Genomic DNA, 14,617 nt, shown 5'->3' on the forward strand with positions numbered 1-14,617 from the left:
CACATCAGCTTATGAAGTAAACAAGACAAGAAGAATTTGGGAGAGAAATTCCATCTTCAGAACCCAGATACAGTATATTGAGGAGCAAGATCCAATTTACAGTTTTTCTACAACCCATATAAGTCAGAGAAATTTCTAGTTTTATCTTTATGTGAGATTTAGAATGAACAAAAGCATAATCATCCTTAATTTTAAACTGGGAACTAGGGGGGTACGCCAGGCATATGCAGTAGTGCAACGCATAGGCGACGCTTGAAGACCCCAGCAGCAAGCTACTGTAATGGGACTTCCCCCTCAAAAAATAAATTTAATCGTTGTGGGTCATTGGCCCACGTATCAGATATTAAACTGATAAGAACAGATACTACACTTGATCTTAGCCAAAAGGCCGAGAAAGGTATGCTTTGTTTAGTCTCCATTCTAGCCTTTTATTTCCTGAAGTTACAAATCTGGTTGTTTATTATCGATGCACATAACTCTTTAATTGCAGGGTTTGTTCACAGCAAATTTCAGGAACTCGGTATTATTATTCTGATGTCTGGAGTACATGGATAAAATATTGTATTAACAACAGAGCCACAGGTCGTGAAATCTTGTGGGTTTGGAGAGAAAATGGAGGAAGGTTTATCGCATATACATAATTTTTAAGGGTAAGGCTACACAATCTGGAACTTCCCGAACTTGCATCTTGAACGAGTGGACAAAGGTTTATCACACATAAATAAGATTTAAAATCAAGGGTGCTTACATTGGAATTTCCACAGATTTTTCCCTGATAAGGGTTGAACTCGGACAGGTTCTCACAAATAGAAAAGCAACAACCAGCTAGAGGCTTTGAAATCTGATACCAATTCAATAAACAACTAGTTTGAATTAGCGATCTAATATATCATTAATTCATTACATAGAACAAATAGGCATCAAACTGGAGAATTCCTTAAATCAACGCAAAGGTACTTAAATTGAACACTTGAGAACAACTTTCTAAAAATAAGACGATGTAACTAAACTACAACACAATACCATAATGGACTCATCATCCTAGACATACCACTATCCTATAGTTAACAAGATTAGATGCATAAAGTGTTACAATGACGGCAATGACCCACGATATCAAAAGGGTTAAAGGGAACACTAGTTTTATGCATTATAGTCAAAAGTACTAGGAAAACTGAACTCTAGTTTTGTGAAGTATACAAGACAAGCAGAATTTGGGACCAATATTGCCTCTAAAAAAGACAACATTTTACATGTGTTGAACTAGGAAAAATAACCAGTTTCTAATTTTATTTATGTTGTTTAATTATTATTTATTTGATGTTTCTTGAAATTATGATATTTCCTACTCTGAAAATTTTCTTGCTGCTTGAAGAAAATTACAATCTAATCAGATAAATTGACATAATCAGAAGTAACACTGCTGCAAGTCTAAAATTGGGGAAGCAGATATTTATTTTGCACCCAAAGAGGAAGTTTGCAGTCAAATATGGGGAACTTGACTTCTGCCTTTACCAGGGTTTCAAAAATTAGTGCATGTTTGCTATGCATGTTGGAAAGGTAGTGGAATGGAAACAAATAAGAAGGGAAAATGGTAATGTTAACTATTACCTCTATTGGTTGTTTGGTGTATCCTAAGGAAGGAAACAAATCTGGTGGAAAAAGTCTAACATCGACCATTAACACTCTTTTATGTTTCTGTATAAAACAAAGAAAACTGATAACTTAATACCATCTTACTTGAAACAGGTGCTCTGTATCCTTGAGTTCTGAAGTGACAGAAAATCAAGTTTGGTGGATGAATAACAAACTCAACCATTTTTTATTTAATGCTTTTAATGTTTCTACTCAAAAGACGAAATATTTAAGGACACTCGGACATTGATATGATTAAACAATTACTAATGCTATTTTTTTTAAATCATGCAGATTAATAATGTCGGATAATTTTATACTCAAACAAGTTGGTTGATCGCTTTATTCAATTAGTTTTAGCTTTCATTTTACAAAGTGTAGAGGGGGTTTTTGGTCATCCCTCTCTACAAGGGGTTGGCGCGGCGGTTCTTTTTGGTGAACCGTTGAATTTTTGCACCTCGAAGGAGTCGCCAGCAAACTTTATTTAAAGTCTTGTTTAGAAAGACCGCAAATGACTCTATTTTCGGATAAGGTCGTGAATCCTTGAAACGGATGGGTGAGATCCGGGCTCGGGAACGAAAATGCTTATTCGGCGAGCTTTAGAAATATTCAAGTACGTTGGCACGTCATTATTTCGAAAATATACCCTAGATTAGACTATGTGGGTTTGAATTTAGAGCAAATAGAATCTCTAATTGTATGGTGGTCACTTTGCTTTAAAGATTTATTTAAGGAACCTAAGGCCGGTTTGTCCAAGAAATTATCTTTGTTAAGCGTGATGTAACCTTTGTAGTTTGTTGTATTTAGCATGTTGGTGATGAAAGCAATAAAGAAAATAAAGCAACATCACAATACTAAATAAAGTGTGGAATTAGTAAATACAAGACCCCCTAGAAATGGACTAGGGAGTAGGTCCACATTGCCTAGAAATGGACTAGACAAGTAAAGATGCGGAATTGAAAGTGCAGAATTGAAATTGCGGAATTGAAAGTGCGATATTGAAATTGCGGTATTGAAAGTGCGGTATTGAAATTGCGATATTGAAAGGTGCGATATTGAAATTGCGATATTGAAATTGCGATATTGAAAGGTGCATAATTGAAACTTGTACTTGGGCACATGAGATTCGAACGCCAAGCGGCTCCTTAAAAATAAGGGCGCCCGACACAAATTCAAAGCCAAAAATCTCAACTTGGGAGAGGTTGCTCAACCCAAATATCCTAGATTTTGCATATTAAACTTGAAATTGAAACCTTGAATATTGAAATGTTTGAACTTGAAATGATTGAAACTTGAACTTGAAATGATTGAAATTTGAAAACTTGAACTTGTATATTGAAAAATGGAGTTTTGAATCTCAAAAGACTAAACCTTTAAATGCTAAAAGGTGTCATCTTTGATTACTCCATGCTTGAAGGTGATTCTAGTGTAAGAGGTGATTGTAAACAATTTAGCCATCCTTGAATCTTGGAAATTTGTGTTTTGTATTTTGAAAAAGTTTGTATTTTTGGAAAACATGTGTGATTGTTGCAAGTGGTGTTTTTTTAATGATTAAAAACACCAACTTGCTAATCATTTAGAAATCAAAGCAACATACTTGATTAGAATGGGATTCGGATTTACCTAGTTAGGTTTAGGCAAGAGCTCCCAATTGCTTTTGAATTTAGGAATTTTGTATGTGTTTTTGAGGAGTTTTGGAGTTGTATTTTGAGGCGTAATGTCGAAATTACGACGTTGTATTGTTGTGCTCCCCTTTTTCGATGGAAATAAGGGGTATTTATAGGAGGGAATGGTGCAAAGAGCCAGCGCACGCCAGCGCATGGAGCCAGGCCAGCGCACTGCGCTGCTGACGTGGCTTGAATGCCGCCAAAGCAAGGACGCGGGCTGCGTCCTTGTTTCGTCTTGTAGTGTTTTACATGTTGTACTAATTGTACTAGGTTTGGCGTTTTGTATTTTCTTAGAGGTTAAGGCATCGTTTAGCGTCTAAAAACAAGCCTTTCTCGGGTTTTTGAATTCCGGTTCCACGGGACGGGGCCCGGCATGCTCGGTTTTGTGGGACGGCGCCCGAATTTGACTTGCCTTATATGATTTTGAGTGGAAAAGGCCTAGTAAAACCAATGGGATGGTCTACTAGTTGAGATTGTACTTGGATTTTGAAATTGGATTTTGGAAGTTGTATTTTGTACCGAGTTCCGGGAGGGGAACGACCTCGGGGATTGGATTTTGGACCTTGAATTTTGGAGATGTTCTTAGCAATTGGGATTTCCGCCTGGAGTTACTCCAATCACCTAGCAAGGATAATGGTATCGTCATCATCCCAAAGGGGAGACACAAATTAGGTGTCTACTGAAGCCCCCACTTTGACTGAGCGTTCGGTTATGAAAGCGCAAGTCAAAGTATTTCGAAAGGGACGGAGAATGTTCAAGATGTTCTGCAATCAAGACCATTCTTTGTACGCCGGTACCTGCATAAAACAGGCGTTAGAAAAAGGATAGAGTCTACCTCGGTGTGGTGGCGATGACTCCGATTTGTACTTGTACCTTTCCGCCTTCAGTTCTGGACGGAGCTTGGCATCGAAAATTTTGAACCTCGAACTTTGAATTTTGAACTTCGGATCTTGAATTTTTTCAATCTTGAATTTTTGAACTTGAACACCCGAAGTTAATCCGTTGGGGATGTGCTTTGCTGGGGATAAGAGCTTTTTACTGGCCCTTAGAATTTTGAAATTTCGACTGACTTTCCCGGAGCTTGGGTCCGTTGGGAGTTGGACGCCTGAGTCGTTGTATTTTTTTGGACTTTGTATTCTTGAAATATTCATCTGTTTGTACTTGGAGATACAGGTGTACACCCGTATTTTCGATGGATGGTTCGATACGACGTTTGATGCTTGGTGCGGAAGACCGTAGCAGCAAAGGACGTGCAATCAGCATGGGAGACCGCGCGCGCTGCAGATTCGCGCACGCAGCAGGGCAGCGCAGTGCGCTGGGGCGGTGCCTGGGGCAGGGCTGAGCTATAAAATCTCCCCTTGCCGTGCCATTTTGAGGCACACTCTCTTGAATTCTTTGCCCTTTCATCTCAAAGGTCGATTAGGCTCTTCCCTTGATCTTGCTCTTGCCTTGTCCATGTAAGTTTTTCATGTTTTGTTTATGAAATAACTCTAGGATTGCATGTAGTCTTGATTTTCTCGTACTTTGAAATGATGCTCGTATGCTTAACCTTCTTGAATCTTGTAGAAAACTTGTTTGATAGCCACTTGAACTTGAACTATTGGAACTTGTAGTTTTGAATTTTTGGAAACTTTCTTGAATGTTGTACCTAGTATTTGTAGATAGTGGTCTCACTGGTGACCTTGCGGGGTCTCCGGTAGAGAAATATGCTAGGATGCCTTGATGTTTTTTGTGGAACCTTGGAATGCTAGCTTTGGCATGGGTAGCCTAGGCATTGATGTTGGACTTGTATACATGCTTCGGCGTGGGTAGCCTAGGCGTTGGTGTAGGAATTGAATACCTGCTTCGGCGTGGGTAGCCTAGGCGTTGGTGTAGGAATTTGTGTCTTGAATTAGAGGTCCACTAGGGATTTTGTTTCGAATCCTTTGACTTTGTATAGGCCAGTATAGGATAGCCCCCAGTTTAGAATTTTGACACTTTTTATGCTACTTGATTTAGTATGCCTCGTCACACTCGGAGGAAGATCGCTGAATCATCTGTGGTTCGAGCTGCTGAGGAAGACACTTCGGATGATGAAGCGACTGCAATAAATGCTCCAGGTGGGGGTATGGTTCCCCGAGATGCGCCTGCTTTCCCTGGTACTGGTTGGACCCCTTCCGACCTGGTGTTTCGGCCGTATTGGCACTTGTCTCAGCGGCCTCGCGCTGGCATGGTGAGTCTTGAACTGTGTTTTGAATTTTGTATTTTGTACTTGTATAGGCGTTGGGATAACTTGTTCACCTGTAGGCTGATGGGAAGCCGTTCCGCACCTTTTGGTCCTTGGTGGAGGTTCAGAGAGCCTTTAAAGCTCTTCGTGCTGACGAGGAGGCTATGGAGATTTGGTCGCGGTCGGGCATGGCCGACTTCTAGCGTACCATGGGAGGTTCTTCGAAGAGAACGGGGATTAAATACCGTTTTTGGGCTTTGTTAGAGCGATGGTGGGATACCACCAACACTTTCCACATGGCATGGGGGGAGATCACTATTACCCCTTTTGAATTTGCTATGATTACAGGTGTTCCTTTTTCTGAGAGGAATGTGACCTTTTATTCTGAGCTGACGTGGCGCTCGGCCGCTGCCAGGGACTTGCTTGGCCCTGTTGTTGATTTGTCAGAGGACGACACCCATGCCTCTGTGAAGGTTCTTGTGAATGCTATCTGTGGTGAGGGGGTGTCCGCGGAGCAGAGGGTTAGGCTCTTCCTTCTTGTCTTGGTTAGCAGAGTGATTTCCCCGAGTCGGAACATTCGGGTGCATATTAGCTTCTTGTCCGCTCTGAGGGACTTGAGAGCTGTCTCGAGTTATAACTGGGGTGGTTTGGCATATAGCCACCTCTTGTATGAAATGGGGCGGGCCTCTCGGACTGCACTGGGGAGTGACCCGAGCATGGCTGCTCTGTGGAGCGTGCTGGAGGTATTTGAGACTCCTTGTACTTATATTCTTGTATTTTGAACTTGACTGATGCTTTGTTTGTTCCTTTAAAGATTTGGATCTATGAGCACTTTCCGACTTTGGCGCCGGAGTGTACTAGAGATGCGGCTTACCCGTATGCTGCCTCTTGGATAGGAGCGGTGCGCGTGGGTGCGTCCCTGGCGTCTTCTCGCAGAGCTTGGAGAGTTCTACCTGCTGATAGGGTAACATTCTTGTACTGTTTTGCTCTCTTGTATTCGTATTTGTACTGTTGCCTGAGTTGTTTGTTTTGCAGGTCGTATGGCGTCCTTTTGCCAACGCGGTTGTTCCTGCGTCGGCTGCTCGTGCCCATTTCGTGTCTGGGCAGCGGGTTTTGCTTCCAGGGGTGTACCGCCATATGTGGTATCTGGGGGAGCGAGTGTCCCTTCAACACCATCCGGGGGATAGGCTTGTCCCCAAGGATCCACCGGAGTCCATGCTGGCTCTAGATGAAGATCTTGCCCGGCTTTACGCGGAGGCCAGGGGCGATGCGGTTTGCCGCTCTTGGAGGGAGTTTGTACACAAGAAGGGTAGCTATGATGACTTCTTGAGGAGGCTGGCTCCACCAGTACGCTTCGTACTGCCGGTGAGCTTTGAGCCTTGCATCTTGTATTCTTGTATTGATTGTATTCTTGTATTGATTGCATGATTGTATACTTGTATTCTTGTATTGATTGTATGATTGTATGATTGTATGATTGTATGTAGGAGGAGGAGGTTGATCCTGAGGACATTCCTCATGCTGATAGGATCCTCCACTATGAGAACTCGGACGGGGAAGAGGTGGTGGAGACTATTCCTGTAGCTTCTCCTCCGCACCGGAGATCATATGATGATGTACCCGAGCACTATGCCGCTGTGAGTACTGTTGCATTTTTGAAACTGTTTGTAATCTTGTATTGGGAAATTGATCTTGAACTTTGTATGCAGGCGCCTCGGGCGAGAGTGCGCCGCTGGATGCTCTTGATTGACTCTTGGAAGAGGCAGTGTGCCAAACTGACCCGGAAGCTTTCTGGTCGGAACAGAGAGGTGCCTTACTTGATCTTGAAATTTGTATTATGGAAATTCGAACTCGGATGTTGATCTTTGAACTTGAATATTGTATAGGAGCGCCGTCGAGACCGTGGCGGTTCCATTGACAGAGAGCCCCAGGTGGAGACGTCCTTGAGGCAGGAAGGACCGAGTTTGGAGCTGGGACAGGGGTCCGGTGCTGGTGCTCATCAGAGGCATTCTGATGCTGAGAGGGGAACTTCCCCTTTTGTACATGTTGATCCCACCAGACATTCATTTGGGGGTGCTGGCGGTTCGAGGCCCTTTGTTCCTCCTCCCGGTTGCTACTTCGGAGGGAGTGGTCCTCAGCCTTGGGGTGCCGATTCATGGGCTTACTGGTCAGAGATGGATAGGATGCGCCAGGCTTAGATGTTTGGGTCATACCAGTACATGGCGATGTCGCCGCCTTATCAGTATCCCTCTCCTTTCATCCCTCTCCTAGCACGCTTCGTATCTCGGAGCAGGATCCTAGTACCCCTGGGACTGAGTTGGATCAGGAGCTGGAGCGCCTTAGGAGGCGGAACAGGGACAAGGCGCCTGTGATTGATGTCGCTGTTGATGATGATTCAGACTGACCCTGCATGGTAGCAAGTTCCAGCTTGTCTGGGTTGATTTTGTATAGGCTAGGTTGTATTGTATTTGTATGGATTAAAAACTTGAATTTTTTTTTGTATGGTTGTATTGGCTTCGAACTCGAATTGGCTTGAAATTTTTGAATATTGGGATTTGTATGTTTGAATGTTTGGAATTGTATGCGTTGTGTGTGCCTTGAAATTTGTAGCTATATGCATGCATGATAATTTTGCAAAAAATTTGAAAAAATTTGCCCATTTTTTTGGGTGTATATACCCACTATAAGCCCCCACTTTGACTGAGGTTTTTTGGTTAGGAAAAGAGCAAGTCAAAGTATATTCAACTCTTGCTTATGCATATGCAGACTCGACTTAGGACGCCGATCTAGGACTGGAATGCTTGAATTTTGAATAAAATTGACGCGACATCTGCTCGAAGCGTTGATCCGGACTGATTGAAATTGCGCGGCTTGCGGCTTTGGAATCTTGAATAATGGAGGTTGTACTCTGCTGTCCGAAACACTAAAGAGTGTGTACTCAGAGTCATAAGGGAGGACGGTGGCCTCGTCCTTTGATGCAGGCCCCTGCGCCCGGCGCGGGCTTGGCGCCTGGCGCCTGTGAGCTGTCGTGCAAGCCAAATCTTGTATAAATGGGGAGCATTTCGGATCATTTCTTGCACCAATCCTTCCCTGCTATCATTGCATACTGCTTCCTCACGAAGAGAAAATATGACTGTGTCTTTTGAAAGTGCCTTGAACTCGTGGCTTGGTTCGCTAGGCAAGTTGGAGAAAAGGGAGCTTAATGGCATGCATCTTGGGGTGCTCGTCTCTTTCCGGTTTGTAAAATTGGATTTGCACTTCATTCTTGCTGCTCTGGAGGCTTGGGACCTGAATCATCATATCTTCCTCTTTGGAAATAATGAGGTATGTCCCCTCCCTGAGGAATTTAGTGCCATATTGGGGTGGCCCATGATGCTGGAGCCATGCATGCCCAGTGTTGAAGAACACTTTTTCTTGAGTTTTGAAAGGTATTTGGGCCTGAAGCCCCCACTTTTGAGTGCTGTTGTATATGGCAGAGGGGTGGATTTGTCCCTCTTTGTCACCTACTTTGTTAGGCTTGATGTTCCCAAAGTTTTCCGCTTGAGAGCCTTGAGTTTTTGTATATTCGCTCGCTTCCTCTTTTCGAAGCAGGGGTTTGGCAATGGCGATGCCTCCCTAATTGAGATTGTAGAGCTGTTTGCTAATGGTCGAGACCCAATGCCGCTCGTGGTTGGCGAAACATTGATGGGCCTTGACATGCTGAAGTCGGACCCCTCTTCGTTGCCGTCGGGAAGTCCGGTATTACTCCAAGTAAGGATCTGGGGCCCTCTTTGTATTGTTGAATTTGTACTGGTATTTGAATTTTGAATGTTGAATTTTGAAATGCGTTTCTTGTATACTTCCCAAGGTTTGGCTTATGGAGAGGCTCATGCTGGTGGCACCACTGGAGAACATGGAGAGCTATAATAGGAAATGGTTCACTGTGCGGCCCATGGTGTATGGCCGGCTTTCATTGGACGAGTGGAGATGCGCACTCTCTGGGATTGAATCTTGTATAAGGTTGGTAGCTCCTTGGTGGGGAATTGCTGCTATGAGACATGCCCCTGGTTCTACTGCTTTGAGGGTGCCAAGCCTCACAATGCTGGTCTTCTACTCGCCTGCTCGAGTGATGAGACAGTATGGCTTGAAACAAGAGATTCCGGACTGTGCTGAAGAGAACCCGAAACCTGTTGCGCTAAATTCAAATCGTCTTGAAGTTTGGAGGCGGTATTGGGTCGCCAAACCATTCTTGAATATCCAGTTCCCACCTGAGCCAGTTACTCTGTTTGCGGGGTACATTGTATGGATGAGAGGTCTAAGCCAGAGGGACGCTTCTATCTCCGGACCAGCTAGAGTCCGAGGTTCTAGAGCTAGATGTCCTGCATCAACTGACTATGAGGAAGGTGACGGGAGCGTGGCCCATCCGGTGCTTGACCGTTCGGGGTCCAAAGGAGGTTCGTCGTCCTCCCGTCTTGGAAGACTTGCAAGTTCCTTCTCCCGCCGCTTGGGCAAGGGGCAGATTGATGATTGATTGCGGGAGGAGCCAGGGGATAGTACTCAAGGTGCCAAGACTCGAGAGCATAGTCGCCCGACCCTAGATCTTTGTAGGCTAAATGTGATTGAATTGTATTGCGATGAATTGTGTTTAGAATGTGTTTGGAAGATGTGTTTAGTGAAAAGGCTTTTGGAACTTTGCTTCACTTGATCCTGACTTTGTATTTGAATTAGCTTTGAAGGCATTAGGGCCAAATAAAGAGTTATTGTGTTAAATTCCGCTTGAACATGCTTTGCTTTGAATTGGCACATTTGGAATAAAAGACAACAACAACTGAGTTTTGAAATTGAGTTTTGATTTTTAGGATGCCCTTAATTGAGGAAATTTTAAATTTTTTTTGTATTAAAGTGGTCGGGCCTCGAAATGAGGTTGCCTACGTGTCCCGTTAGGGAATCAGGCCGGACGTAGTTCTGCCTACCTTACAGGACTTGAATTTGAATTCTTGTACTTGAACATGGAACTTAGACATAGAACTTCTTGAGTTGATCGAGGTTGGTCAGAGATCTGAATTCTGTTCTGTAGATGTCTGTTAGTTCGACTGCTCCCCCGGAGAGGATCTTCTTGACGATGTATGGTCCTGCCCAGTTGGGTTTGAATTTTCCCCTTGGGTCCATGATGCTTTTGGGAAGGGCTTTCAGGACAAGCTTGCCTTCCTTGATGTTTCGGGTTCTGACCCTTTTGTTGAAGTGTCTGGCCACTCGGCGCTGATAGACTTGTACATGGTGAGCGGCTTGAAGCCGATGCTCATCGAGCATGACTAGTTCGTCATACCTTGCTTTTACCCATGCAGCTTCTGGGATTTTGTTTTCGAGGACTATCCTTAGAGACGGTATCTCCAGCTAGATAGGTTGTACTGCTTCCATTCCATAGACCAATGAGAACGGAGTTGCACCTGTTGAAGTGCGAATTGAAGTTCGATATCCCCACAATGCGAAATGCAGCTTCTGGGGCGAGTCCTTGTAATTGGTGATGATGGTCTTGATATTCTTGTTGGCTTCTTCGACTGCTCCATTGGTTTGTGGGCGATAAGGCGAAGAGCGATGATGCTGAATTTCCCGGAGCATGGGTCCGTTGGGATTGTTGTAATCAAGATTATACGGTATCCCCTTTTGAAGTTTGAACTATTGAAGCTTGTAGATGTTTTTAGAACTTGAACCATTGGAGTTTGTAACTTGAATTTTGTACATCGAAATTGTAGATGCCTCTCTTGGCACAACCTTTCTTGGTAAGAGATTATAGAACTTGAACTTTGAATCTTGTACTTGGTGAATAGGTTTTCACATTTGCCTTGGAAATGGGTTCCCTGATCACTGATGAACTTGTGAGGAACACGGTATCTGCATATGATGTTTTCTTGAATGAACTGGAACACTTGCTTGGAATCCAATACTTTGAAAGATCTGGATACTTGGACTATTGAATAAACCCAGCCTCTAGCTGCTTAGAGACTTCTTCTTGCATTTTGAGGGAAACATCTGGTTTCATGCGACGGAGTTTCTGGTTGATTGGTTTTGAACCTGGGATGAGGGGAATTGTATGCTGACCGATGCTTAGATCAACCCCTGGTATATCATGATAGGACCATGCGAAGACGTCTATGTACTCTGAAAGTAGCTTGATAAGATCATCCCGCCCTGCTTGAGATAGAGTTAGACCAATCTGAACTAGTTTTGAATCACTGCTATTAGAAAGGTTAACTTGTTCTGTTTCCTCAATTATGGGCGTCCTGTTTTCATGATTTTCGATAGCTTTTAGAATTTCAAGGTCAGTTTCTTGTGAAGCAAAGTTGTTTGGATTAGGATTGTGTTTTGAATTAGAACTCGAAGAGTAAGCAGAAATTGAAGTGTTATTGAAATCAACAATCATTACATCGACTGTGTTGACTTGAAGCTCGGCTTTTAGAGGCTCTTGATTGATGCAAGACTCTAGTTCTAGACACTTAAACTCATTGCTAGACTCGAAAATTAAAAGACAGACTCTGGACCGGGACAAAGACACTAATCGTAAAGATAGTTCTCAGGGTATTCCCAGACATCTGCGCCATAGTCGTCATAATCATCGAAGATGGGGCTGCGCGCATGCACAGATTTTCAGGACTTGATCCTAGACTTGGTTCCATGTGCTGTAAGGAAATGCGGCTAAGCTGCCTTTGCATGAAGTGTTGAGACCTAAGACTAACATTCACACCATTTTGCCCTTTGGTAGCTCAGGCTGATTTGTACGAGCGATGATTGCCCATCTGTGGTAGTATTCTTGAATGCACTCATCCTTTTCTTGGCGCACATCCGGCCTTTGCTTGATGAGAGTGTATCAGAAGCTTGAACCTTTGAGGGTGAGGCAGGCAGGCGATCTAGTATTTCCTCGAACTAAGGTTCTCCGAATAGTAGGTCGAATCTAGCAGGTACATCAATAACCAGGAACTCAGCATTGTCGTAATAGGTGTCAAAGGAGAAAACCAGCTCAAGGACTCCCAGGACTTTGTATGAGACACCCTGGAGTTTGACAGTTTGTTGGGTACTTAGCATGAGATCGTACTCGGAGAATCCTAAAGCCTTCAAGGTGGCGAAACGGACAAATGTTCTCTTGAATGTCGGTGGTTACCCTAGGTTCGGGGATCACCCAGTTTTGAGCACTTGGAAGTAGATGGCAAAAGCTTGGAACCATAAGCTCGTAGCCCGGCTTGCATATGGTGGAGATCAGATTGCATGGAAACTCCTCTTCTTCATCTACGCAGTCATAGGAGATGGCTTGTATAGAGGGGGTTTGCTTGGCCCCTGGGGGTAAGGGTAAGGTCTTGTTGTCGACCATATTCTGGATCAAGTGCTTGAGCTTGTAGCAGTCCTCGATGTCATGACCCTTCCCTTGATGGTATTTGCAATGAGCTGTCGGATCCCAACTCTTAGATCTTTCTTCGACTAGATGATCGGGTGTTGGACCGATCGGTGCTATGACTTGTTTTTCGACCAGCCGATCGAATGCCTCGCTGTAAGACATCCCGAGGTTTGTGAAGACTCTTTGGGGCCTGCCTTGATAGTTGCGTTGGTTAGCATTGCTTTTGAAGTTGTTTGACTTTGGACCTTGAGGAGCCTCTAGGGCGTTAACCTCATGAACTTTGTGTGTTGTCTCATGTCTCTTTCCCTTCCATTTTTCAGTTTCTGGAGCCGGGGTTGCGGGTGCTTTCATCAGGTCATCCTCTATGTCGACCCCGATGTCTAGGTTCTTTTGAAGCTCTCTAGACCGAGGTACTTCATATGAGAGTTGTATTTCGGGAGAAGACCGGCAATGAAGATTTTGACTAACTCTCGCTCGGAGGGCCGGGTTACCATTTGGGATGCCATTTCCCTCCACCGGTTGAGGTAAGTAGTAAAGCCTTCCCGAGGCCCTTGCCTGAGAACTTCTAGTTCCCTTAGAGTAGTTTGAAGTTGAATGTTGGGCTGATATTGCTCCATGAATGCTCGAGCAACCGCTTCCCAGGTATTTGTTTGATGTTCCTTGAGTGAATAGTACCACTTCTGGCAGACAGGTTCCAGAGACATAGGGAATACCACTGGGTATAGCTCGAGTTTGACCCCATTGATGCCCATTGTAGCTCTCAAGTTCCTGAGATGGTATTTGGGATTGTAGCTCTGAACTTTGGAATATCATTGGGGGAGAATTTGTCTGGCAGATTCGCCTTCCCCTTGAGGTTATCTTCCATTGAGGTGTCAAAGTAGTTCTCTTGATTGGTAACCTTGCTGACAAGACTCTCGATCTTCTTGGTTAAGTCATCGGTGGGCGCGCCCTGTTCCACGGCACCCAATCGGTTGCTTATGCTCTCCACATTGGCACTGAGGCTGGAAAAAGCCGCTAGGAGTTGAGCGAGTTGATCAGAGGCAGACATTTGGACTGTTCCTTGAATGGGGCAGGGAGTCTGATTTGTAGGAGATGATCTGGTTGCTTGCTCGACACCGGCTATGCGGGAGGCTAGGGCTGATGGAGTTCTTTTTAACCTCTTCCCTCTTCGGCGAACCTACGGGATCTTTGGACTCCTAGTTAGAACACACCAGACGATTTTAGAACTTGGACTTCCCGACACATTGTGAGGGGGTCGAAAAAGCACGAGGCTAATGCGTGACCTCGTCCCTCGTGGGTGTGACGCTTCTTTTTGTCAAATCAAGTGTAATTGGATTTCCTGTGAGTTTACACCCCATTGACTAGTAATATAGGAGTCGCCATTCAGTTTTTAACGACAATGAGAAAAACTGACAAAACCTGGTTATCGTGACATAAAGGGAGTGCAATTATGTTTGACTACGACGGCCGTAGGTTCCCTTGTGATCCCTGGTGGTGGGGATCGCTCAACGTACACCCGCAGGGTAGAGATTGAGGGTTCGGGGGACTGTAACTACCGAGAGGAGTACTCGCTCTTCGATAACTCCAGAGGTAGGATATCCTTACTAGCTCAGCATAAACAATTGAAGGGACATGCGTTAACTATTAAACTAATCTGAGTCGATTTTAAAAATATGCAACATATAATACTAGATCGAGCGCGATTATCTGATTTAGATTGTTTTAAGGGACCTAGCATGATAA

The 14,617-nt window shown here is 44.2% G+C and overlaps 1 non-coding gene across 1 annotated transcript; it reads right to left on the bottom strand.

Moving 5' to 3' along the window:
- Window positions 1–206: 206 nt before the first annotated feature.
- Window positions 207–401, bottom strand: LOC130466349 (U2 spliceosomal RNA). Its single transcript, XR_008926586.1, has one exon. It is a non-coding gene; the product is annotated as a U2 spliceosomal RNA (small nuclear RNA).
- Window positions 402–14,617: the final 14,216 nt, after the last annotated feature.

Source organism: Spinacia oleracea, chromosome 1 (genome assembly GCF_020520425.1).
Source record: "Spinacia oleracea cultivar Varoflay chromosome 1, BTI_SOV_V1, whole genome shotgun sequence".
NCBI classification, from domain to species: Eukaryota; Viridiplantae; Streptophyta; class Magnoliopsida; order Caryophyllales; family Amaranthaceae; genus Spinacia; species Spinacia oleracea.